Below are 8,703 nucleotides of genomic sequence, written 5' to 3'. Positions count from 1 at the left end.
GAGGGATGGAAAGTGGCTCCTGCAGCCCAATTGCATGTTCCAGGAAATGTGCGTAGGATGGAGCCTAATCAGATTATGGGGCTGGTCTGTTTGCAGGCTTCCTGCATGAGTCTGAAGGGAAGAAGGAAATTCTTTGCATTAAACCAAGCTGGAAATCAGGAACTGTGTGCTTCCTGTATATGCATTTTTTTTTCTGCAAATAGCTCATGCTGCTGCTTGTATCAATGGTGCTCTCCAAAGACCTCTGCCTGCTTGCAGTGGCTGAGGGACATACTTGGAAGAGATGTACACTTCAGCATCTCCTCCTGGGCTTTCTGAGCTGCTGCTCTCCTGTAGTAGATGCTGTGGCTGTCCCAGGCAGGTTCCATGTGGAAAGGATGTTGCTGTGATCCAGCTGCAGTAAAAGCATCTGTCAGGTGGTGTGGGAGTGCGTGACTGTGAGTATCAGGCTTTCTGGCTTCGGGACGACTGTGGGGCTGTACCTTGCAGCCCCCCTTGGCTCTGTGTTGGAGGAGATTTTCTGCGTCAAGTCCCAGACATTTCCACGTGGACAAGAGAAACAGATGAGCCTCAGCCTCTGCTGCATCTTCTTTGAAATGCTCTCGTGGTTGTTAACGATGGGATGGTCTCAGTGTCTCTATACTGCAGCCCCAGCCCTCCTGCTCTGCTCTGTCTCTCCGGCCCCTGGATCTGTCCTGCAGAACGGGCTGTGGGGCCTCCATGGACCCCTATCTGCGAGACAGATGACCTCTGTTCTGCCCCATCAACAGGGGCAGTGAGCAGGAGCCCTAATAAGTGCCTCGAGGAGGAGATCACCTGGTCCAGCTGTTGCTACTGGCACCCATGCCGTGGCTACTGGCACCCATGCCGTGGCTACTGGCACCCATGCCGTGGCTGCTGGCAGGAGTGTGCGTGCCGAGGGCGAATCACAGCAGCGTTCCCTGCACCCCGCCTTGCGAGGGCTTAGGGCTGGGGAATGCTCTCACAGCAAGGAGTGATTAAGTTTATCTGGCTTGTTGCAGCTTCTTGGTGTTGAAAGAAGCACTGGGGGAGGAGAGGGTGAGCTGAGTTTTCTAGTTGGACTGGTGTTTGCTGCAGCTGTCCTGATTACGTTATCAGGTGAAGAGCCTGTCTCGTAGCAAGTTATCTACTCAAGGTTTTCTGTGCACAAAGCTGGTGGGGGTGGTTCCCAGCCTGTACTTGCTGTGGCTGGTGTGTCTCGATCTTCCCAAGGGAAACACAAGCACAGATGTGGGACTGCTTGCTGACCTGGGAGAAGAGGCGCCAACAGCCGGGAAAGGCACACGCCAAATGCAGGCAGTCTCAGTGTGCACCTCCACACCGTCCCTCTCCTGCACAGGGACGGGGTTGCTGCGCAGGTTTCCAGCACCTTTGGCAGTACCCTCCACTGCCATGCTGAGGCAGGCTGAGTTCTCGGTTTCCTCCTACAGTCCAGGCAATCTTCATGCCTTGGCGTCACCTTTTGTATTACCTGGGGGAGAAGATATCTGTGCTGTTGATGCACAAGGGCCTTTCGTGCAACCCCATCCTTTCCTTTTTCCTATCCAGCTGAGCAAGAAACTGCCTGTGACCTTAGGATAATAAGGTCTGGAAATTCCTCCCATTCCCAACGTACAGTCATTAGATTTATGTGGACAGTGCCATGACTCTGTTTAGCTGTCTGCTAATCTCCTGTGGGTGCTACAAAAGAGGTTTTTTTCACTTAAATAAATTTCAGGCTTGCAATAGCCCACACCAGAACGGCTAGATAGGAAGAAGCTTCTCCTTGTGAGCAGCTGTGGTGAGCAGATGCTAAACAAGAAATCTGCCACTCTGTACTGGGGTGGAGGAGAGCTGTGTGCGAGTGGAGGACCAGCTGCCCGGAGTCGGCAGGAGGAGAGAGGCTGTCCTCCATCTGCTGGGGGGAGTCAGCTGCGCCAGAGAGCTCTTCTCTGTACCTGGCCACGCTCCCCCGTCCCACTGGGCTGCAGCTTGCTTCTGCACTGGGCTGCTCCCTAGTTCGGTCCCTGCGGTGTCAAAACTGAGAATAAGGCTGCAAGCTGCAGTTCACATCTGCGGTGCCTGAGTGAATGCAGCTTCCCCCTCGCCCCCCTCTCCAAAACGCTGTGTTTTGAAAGTTCCCTTTTTGCTCAGACTGAATGTACCAGTTAGCTTTCAAGGGAGCTGTCTCTCGCTGGCCCCAGCTATTTTAACCCAGCCAAGGGAGAGAGGAGCTCATCGAGGGCAGCCTGTGCAGCACCACCAAGGAGACGGTTCCCTTTCCCTCCCATCGCCCCGCACTCCCTCCAGGGTGGCACAGCCGTGCCAGCCAGGGTCTTTGGTCCCCCCTTCCACCCTGCTTTGAAAATCCCATTTCTTCTTCCTCTCCTGCTGGGGTGCAGCTCGCCTCTGCCAGAGCGTGAGCTAATAAAGGCAGCAGGGTTGAGCAGCTTGGGCTCTCTGTCTGGCTTGACACTGAGATGGGTTTGAGGAGATGGGTGCTGCGGGTGCCACGAGGGTGTAAAAAGGCAGTGGTTGGGTTGACAAAACAACGGTAGAAGACCTGCCTTAAAAATACGAATAGGACACAGGCAAAAGATTGGAACATGCAACTTCCCCCCTGCTCCAACGAGCTTTTTCAAGTATTTTTAAAAATGGCGTGATTCCAGTCGGAGAGACTGAGGGAGGACCTGCTCGCAGTGACGGGAGTGTAAGCAATTAGCAGTGTCACCAGCCGTTGTGCTGGGGCTCTCTGCTAGATCCTACCTCCAGGGTAGCCATGAGGTTACTCACAGGCTAGGACTTTGTTAGCTCCTCCAGCCGTGGTTTGCTGCGGCTTGCCATTCCCCTCTGCAGCCCGTCACGCTGGGCACATGTGACAGAGGGAAACGGACAGCCTGGACAGTCTCGGGAGCTGGGGTAGCTATGAATACTTGACAAAGGCAGAGGAGAGTCCATCCTTCGGGACATGTTGTTCGGCCTTGGGGATTTCAAGAGCGTGGGAAAGTGACAAGGATTTAATTTCAAAACAACAAAAAATCCCCCTTCGCACCCTTGAGCAGCATCCCTATCACGTAAGGTAGTTGCCAGGGCTATATTTGTCCTTGGTTTGTTTTTTTGGGGTAGTTTGTTTGTTTGTTTGTTCCCCCCTTCCTCCCACCCTCTTGAAATATTTCCATCAGTCTCCTCTCTAAGAAGTGTAACAAGCCCTGCCACTGATTAAATTCTAAATATAGCCATGGTATTTTTTTTCTCTCCAATTCTTCATGATGTATCTAGGTAAAAAATAGCCTTGGCGACTCTTCAAAGGGGACATGGGCCTGCTATGGGCTATATTTTTGTCTTGTCACCCTGCCCGGGTCCGAAATAAACCTCCTCATTTTTAATTAGCTCGTCGGGTTATATAATCCTGAAAGCTGAGGATTTCTGGGCTCAGCAAGAACGCACGTGATGCTGTGGGCTCAGGCAGATCGTGGCAGGCAAAGGGGGCGTGTCAGGGTAGGGGGGACACAGCAGGAATTTCCTCTCCTCCTGCTGGCCCTGGTGCCAAGTGGGAGGGAGCCTGGAGAAGCCAAGATGCTGCAGCAGAAGGCCACCCGTCTGGTCCCTCTCATCCTAGGCTCTGCTCTTGCCTTTCTTCCTTATTGCCTCATTTATTTATTTATTTCACTGCGGTACTTGGAGAGGAACCTGCTGAATGAGGAAGGGCCTGGTGAACTGTGAAAGCTCCTGGGCTCCTTGGCTGTCCGTGTTGCCTTGGGGGCTGGTTTTGGTTTTCCTCTGCTTCTGGGAGTATGGGTCAGGGGTTTTCTGCCCTCGGCACCATCCTAACAATAAGTCGTTTTACTCCTGAGCGGAGCTGAGTGTGGCTGAGTGGAGCACATTTGCTTTCCCATAGCCCAGGTCTGAATGCTTAGGCATTATCCTACTCCCATCATCCAACATGAAAGGTGGGAGCCAAATTATTCCCTCTGTCTGATGCTGTCAGGTGCTGGACTCTGCAGCACCTCTGGCCCTACCGCTGCTGCTTTACTTGCTCTCAGAACATTTCTCTGGAGTGCCTGCCCGAGGACTGCTGCTGTAGAAAGTGGCCACCCTTGTGGTTTGCACATGGGAGCCCGACCGACTCTTCAGGTTCTCATACTCACGACGACCCTGGTCGTGCAATGTGGGGGTGATCCCCTCACGCGAGCGTTCAGCAGCCTTCTGCTCTTTCAAAGTGCTTCCCTGCACTTACCAAAGTGGCTCAGCCCAAGCACCTCTTCAACCTCTCCGGACAGATAGCCCAGAAGATGAGCAGGCCATGCAAGGGAGCAGCGCGTGTTTGCTCTACACAGCTTTAAAAACTTTCTAACCACCAGATGGAGCAAAGGAACTTAAAACAACCATGGCTGACACTTTGGCCAGGGGCTGCCATTGGGCACTGAGGTGTAACCGCTGCCCTGTGGGCAGGTGCTGGACCTGTTGCCTTGCCAGGCTTTCCATTGACTTCCTTCTCTCAAGCTTTTCCCTAGAAAGCAGGGCTCAGGGTTGTCCTGGGGGCTGTCTTGGCAAGGTGGCAGGTAAGTGCAGCTGCACGTGCATTGCAAGCCTGCTCCTTGCCCTTTGGTCGTAACCTGCCGTACAGATTGCAGTTCCCACTCCCTGGCACGTCTTTAGTCAGGGCTTATTCCAACCTGTGCAAAGGAAGGACGTGCTGCAATAGGAATGTCCGTTTGCTCTCTGAGTTGAACCAACCCACCACCGGCTGTCATCTGTGTCTCAGACCAGAGTTTCAGTCCTGCTCCGGGGAGGGCTGGGTAGCGGGGGTGTCAGTATTTCTTGCTGCTGTAGCTTTAAAGCAGTGGAAACTTTCGGTGTTGTCATCTCGATGGTCAAAGCTAAAAGGAACTGGCGTACTTCGAGAAGTGCAATTTAGTGAGGAAGGCATAGTTTTGAAGTGTTTGACTGAGTTGAAATCGGCAGATTTTGGTGTCCCTCCCGAACTCTGGAAGAAGAGGGATGCAGTGCACCTCTGGGATTTGAACAGGCTTCTCCAAACCTTAAACCTCTAGTTTGGTGTTTAGCAGAGCCGTGCATAAGCCACAGAATTAAGGGTCTTCAGCCTAGCGCAAGCGAAAATGGGCTGGAATTTCCCATGGCTGTTTTTAGATGAGTGCCTCAAAGCAGCCAGCTGGTGATCTCGGGACAAATAGTAGTGCAGGCTGTTTGCATGTGGTCCCTCTTGTGTGATGAGCCACCCTACAAACGATCAGCTCCCGCAGCAGGCGCTGTGACGTCAGCCAGGGCAGTCTTCCCACCTCTTGTCGCTCGTACTTCACGCACTGGTGTTTGGGCAATGACTCTGTCTAATGTGAAGGCAGACAGCCACTTCTTCTCTCCTCTTCGGCTTATACAAATATTTATCCCAGAAGAAGGCTCTTGCCTCAGTTGCTGCGGGTTTACTTGGCTCATGGCAGAGGGTTCTGGCAAGCGTGTTGGGGGAGAAGGGAGCACTGAACAGGTTTCTGCATGAAGGGATGGCTAAAAAGCAGTGGAAAGCACGATGCTGTCAGGTAGCGACTACATGAGAAAGCTGAGATGTCGTCTGAACTCTGTGAAGAACCCTTACTGCAGCAATGAAGCACGTTAATGAAGTGTAGAGGAAAGAGCTTGAGGAAAACAGAGTGGGATCTCATGCAAACAGCTGGCCCTAGCTCTAGCAATCTGGTTTCAAACGATAAATGTCCTGGGGGTTATGTTTAAGCACAGCATCTTGAAGGCCCAATTAGAGATTTTTCTCCAGTGCTGAGCAGACAGGAGACTTTTGACATCAGGGAGCCTGGGTGATGCTGAAGAAAGCGGAGGTGTCTCCTTGTTCAGCGTTCTCCTCCCAGCCCTGCAAGCCCTGCGATGGATATCTTGCGTGGTCGCTTCCCGTGTGCTGGCGGCAGGTTGGCTCATTCAGCCCAGGAGTGATAGAGTGCAACGTGGAAGCTGCAGGGACCAGGGGCTGCGTAGCAGTTTGCAGCAATAGCTCCCAGTAGGCATGGAAGATGCATGCCTTCAACACGTAGGCTTTGCTATCGTGTACACCACTCACAGAGGAAGGGAATAAAAGTCTGGTCTCTGTATACAGGACTGACGCGGTTTGGACGTTGCTGAATTTCAGGAGACAAAAGTTTTAGTCCCATGTTAGTTTGCTTCTAGTGCTGAGCTCCAAGGCCATAATGACAGAAGAGCCCTGTGGGTGGTATATCTAAACACCTTAGGACGTACGTATTGTGGAAAGGGAAAACACAGCTCCACAGAGGGCCAGCACAGTGTAACCTACTTTTTTTCCCCCTTTTTGCTGTATCATTGCTGCTGTTATCTCTGGCATCTCTGATGTCTGTCCATTGGCGGGTAGTGCTGTCTGCCTACATGAGCAGAGGAAAAGTATGAGTGTGAAGTAGGAAACTGGTGTATATTTCAAAGCACAGGTTTGCACGGAAGTGTTGGCAGTAAACAAAGGGAAGTCCTGCTCTAGTTGTGAAATCACTGATGCCCTTGATTGTTAGATGCCAGTTCAGCTCTTCCTTGGCAGAACGTGGCTTGTTTTTCAGTGTTGCTTTCAGCCTTGGAAAGATGACAGACGGAGAGATAGGGTGTGTTTTTATTCCTTGGATATTTTGTTGAGTGTCTTCAGAAGAGTTTGCCTGTTGGCTGTTAGGGTATTCTCAGTAGAAAAATCTGTCTTCTGTTTGAATCCTAGGGATAAGAAGAGAGCTCAAGTGCCAGTTCCAAGCACTGACCTTCCCAGAGACAGAAAAGAAGTTTTTTGAGGCATCCTTGCTGTGTAGAGTCCTTCTTTTCCTGCTAGCGCAGCACTGGTTTCTATGAGAAGAGACGCAGAAATAGCCCTGAAAAAGAGGCCGCTGAGCTCTCCTGGATCTATTAAGCCCTGTGCAGGGTTGGCCATGAGCCACGGTTTAGGATTGCTTTTCCAGGACTTGCTTATTACTAAAAGCAACATTGCTGGGCTTAGGGAATGACCGGGAGAAATGGTGAAAGGATGAAAAAGCAGTGGCAGGGGCTCAGAGCCAGCACAGCCTTGTGCAGAATGGCCACACTAAGCCTCTCTGGTACTTTAAGGCCCTCTAGGGTCCATGAGAGCTTAAAAGCCTTCACTGGCGTAGGAACCGAGGGCCAGGCAGCTTGCAGGGGAGCAGCTGTTCCCCCGTCTGAGCGCTTGCCACCGGGAGCGGTGATGTGCGATGAGATGGAGTGTGGATTTCAAGAGCAGTCAGCGGTGCACACGGAGAGGCGGCTCTTGCTGTGCAGAGGTCCCTTGTGTGATTCAGCTGATCCTGCTTTGACTAAGCAGAACCACACACGCGCGTGCTCAGTGCCGACTGAGCGTCTGTCCAGGGAAAAGCAAGGAATTGCCCTTCTGCAAAATCAGGCCCGTGGGCTGTCCCTCATGTTGAAAAGTGTTTGGGTTTGTGTGCAGGCAAGGGAGAAAGCCGGGAAGTTGTCAGCCTGGCTGCTGCAGGTAGTTCTGCTGCATGTATGCCTCATGGCTGAGTGAGCATCTCCCATGCTCTTCTGTAGCACTTTCCCTGTGTATTGCAGCACTTTGCAGGCTCCGGCTGTGTAAAGCTGGGATATCGGCATACCCGCTGGAGGTGGCTTTTGATATTTCTTACTCTCTGACATCTCTGCGGTGTGTGCTGCCTGCGTTCACTCCAAGATGGAGCAAAATTCGGTTGTTTCTGAATGCTGGAGTCCCACCAAACCCACTGAAAACTGTGGCAGGAGCATTGCTCATTTGGGGGGTCGTTTGGTGGCTGCTGTACAGGGTGGCATGCGTTCAGGATGGTGGCATTGTCATGGATGCTGCAATGCTGGCACGAGAAAGTAAGGATGACAGGTTCTGGCTGAACAGATGTCTTATGGCGGTTAACCTAGAAAACACTGAAGCTCTGCCACTAGGCTGGACACCTCCATTTTGACCATCAAAACAGGTGCGGCAGGAACAGCGGATTGTGCAGAGGCGGTATTGAACTGAGCTGGATGAAGGGAAGATGGAGTGCTACTGTTGCCCTGCCACTGACCCCTTGCATGTCCTGGGGCAAAACATTTCGTCCTTAGCACCTCGCTGCCCCAACTGCCGCGTTCTGAGGCCCCCGCAGGGAGCGTTATTCTGAGGGCTGTTCCCACCAGCTGCATCAGGCAGCCGGGGAGCAAATGGGGAAGCTCGGCACTACTGGAGGGTTGCCTGGATCTTCTCCGTTAGTGGGAATTACGCCCCTGAGTTGCTCTGATTCTCCCTCTGGGGTTGTCAGCTTTTCCTTCTGAGTTGGAAGCGAGCATCCTTCTTGAGCGTAAGAGCTACTCTTCCTCCTTTAGCAGGATGAGAAGCCCAGCTCTTGCTCTGTGAGCCGCTTGGGTGGGGACAAACCCTAAAAGCGGACCAAGCTCTGTGCTGTTCACCTCCCGCTCCCCCTCTTCGGCCCCTACGGGGTCAGTCCTCAGTCCTGCCCAGCATTTCCGAGCTCACTGCGGCGAGGCAGGGCTTCCAGAGTGCTCGGCTTTGCTCTGTGGTTGAGACTGTTGCTGATCTCTAATCTCCTCTGTGCCTCAGCTGCTCTGTTGGCACATTAAAGGCTAGCCGCAAAGCAACCATAATTGTGCTAAGTGTCTGTGGGATAATGGACTAAATACTCAGGATTGCAGAGGCAG

Source organism: Pygoscelis adeliae, unplaced genomic scaffold (assembly GCF_000699105.1).
Source record: "Pygoscelis adeliae isolate BGI_AS28 unplaced genomic scaffold, ASM69910v1 Scaffold36, whole genome shotgun sequence".
Lineage (NCBI taxonomy): Eukaryota > Metazoa > Chordata > Aves > Sphenisciformes > Spheniscidae > Pygoscelis > Pygoscelis adeliae.
This window is presented reverse-complemented; position numbering follows the sequence as displayed.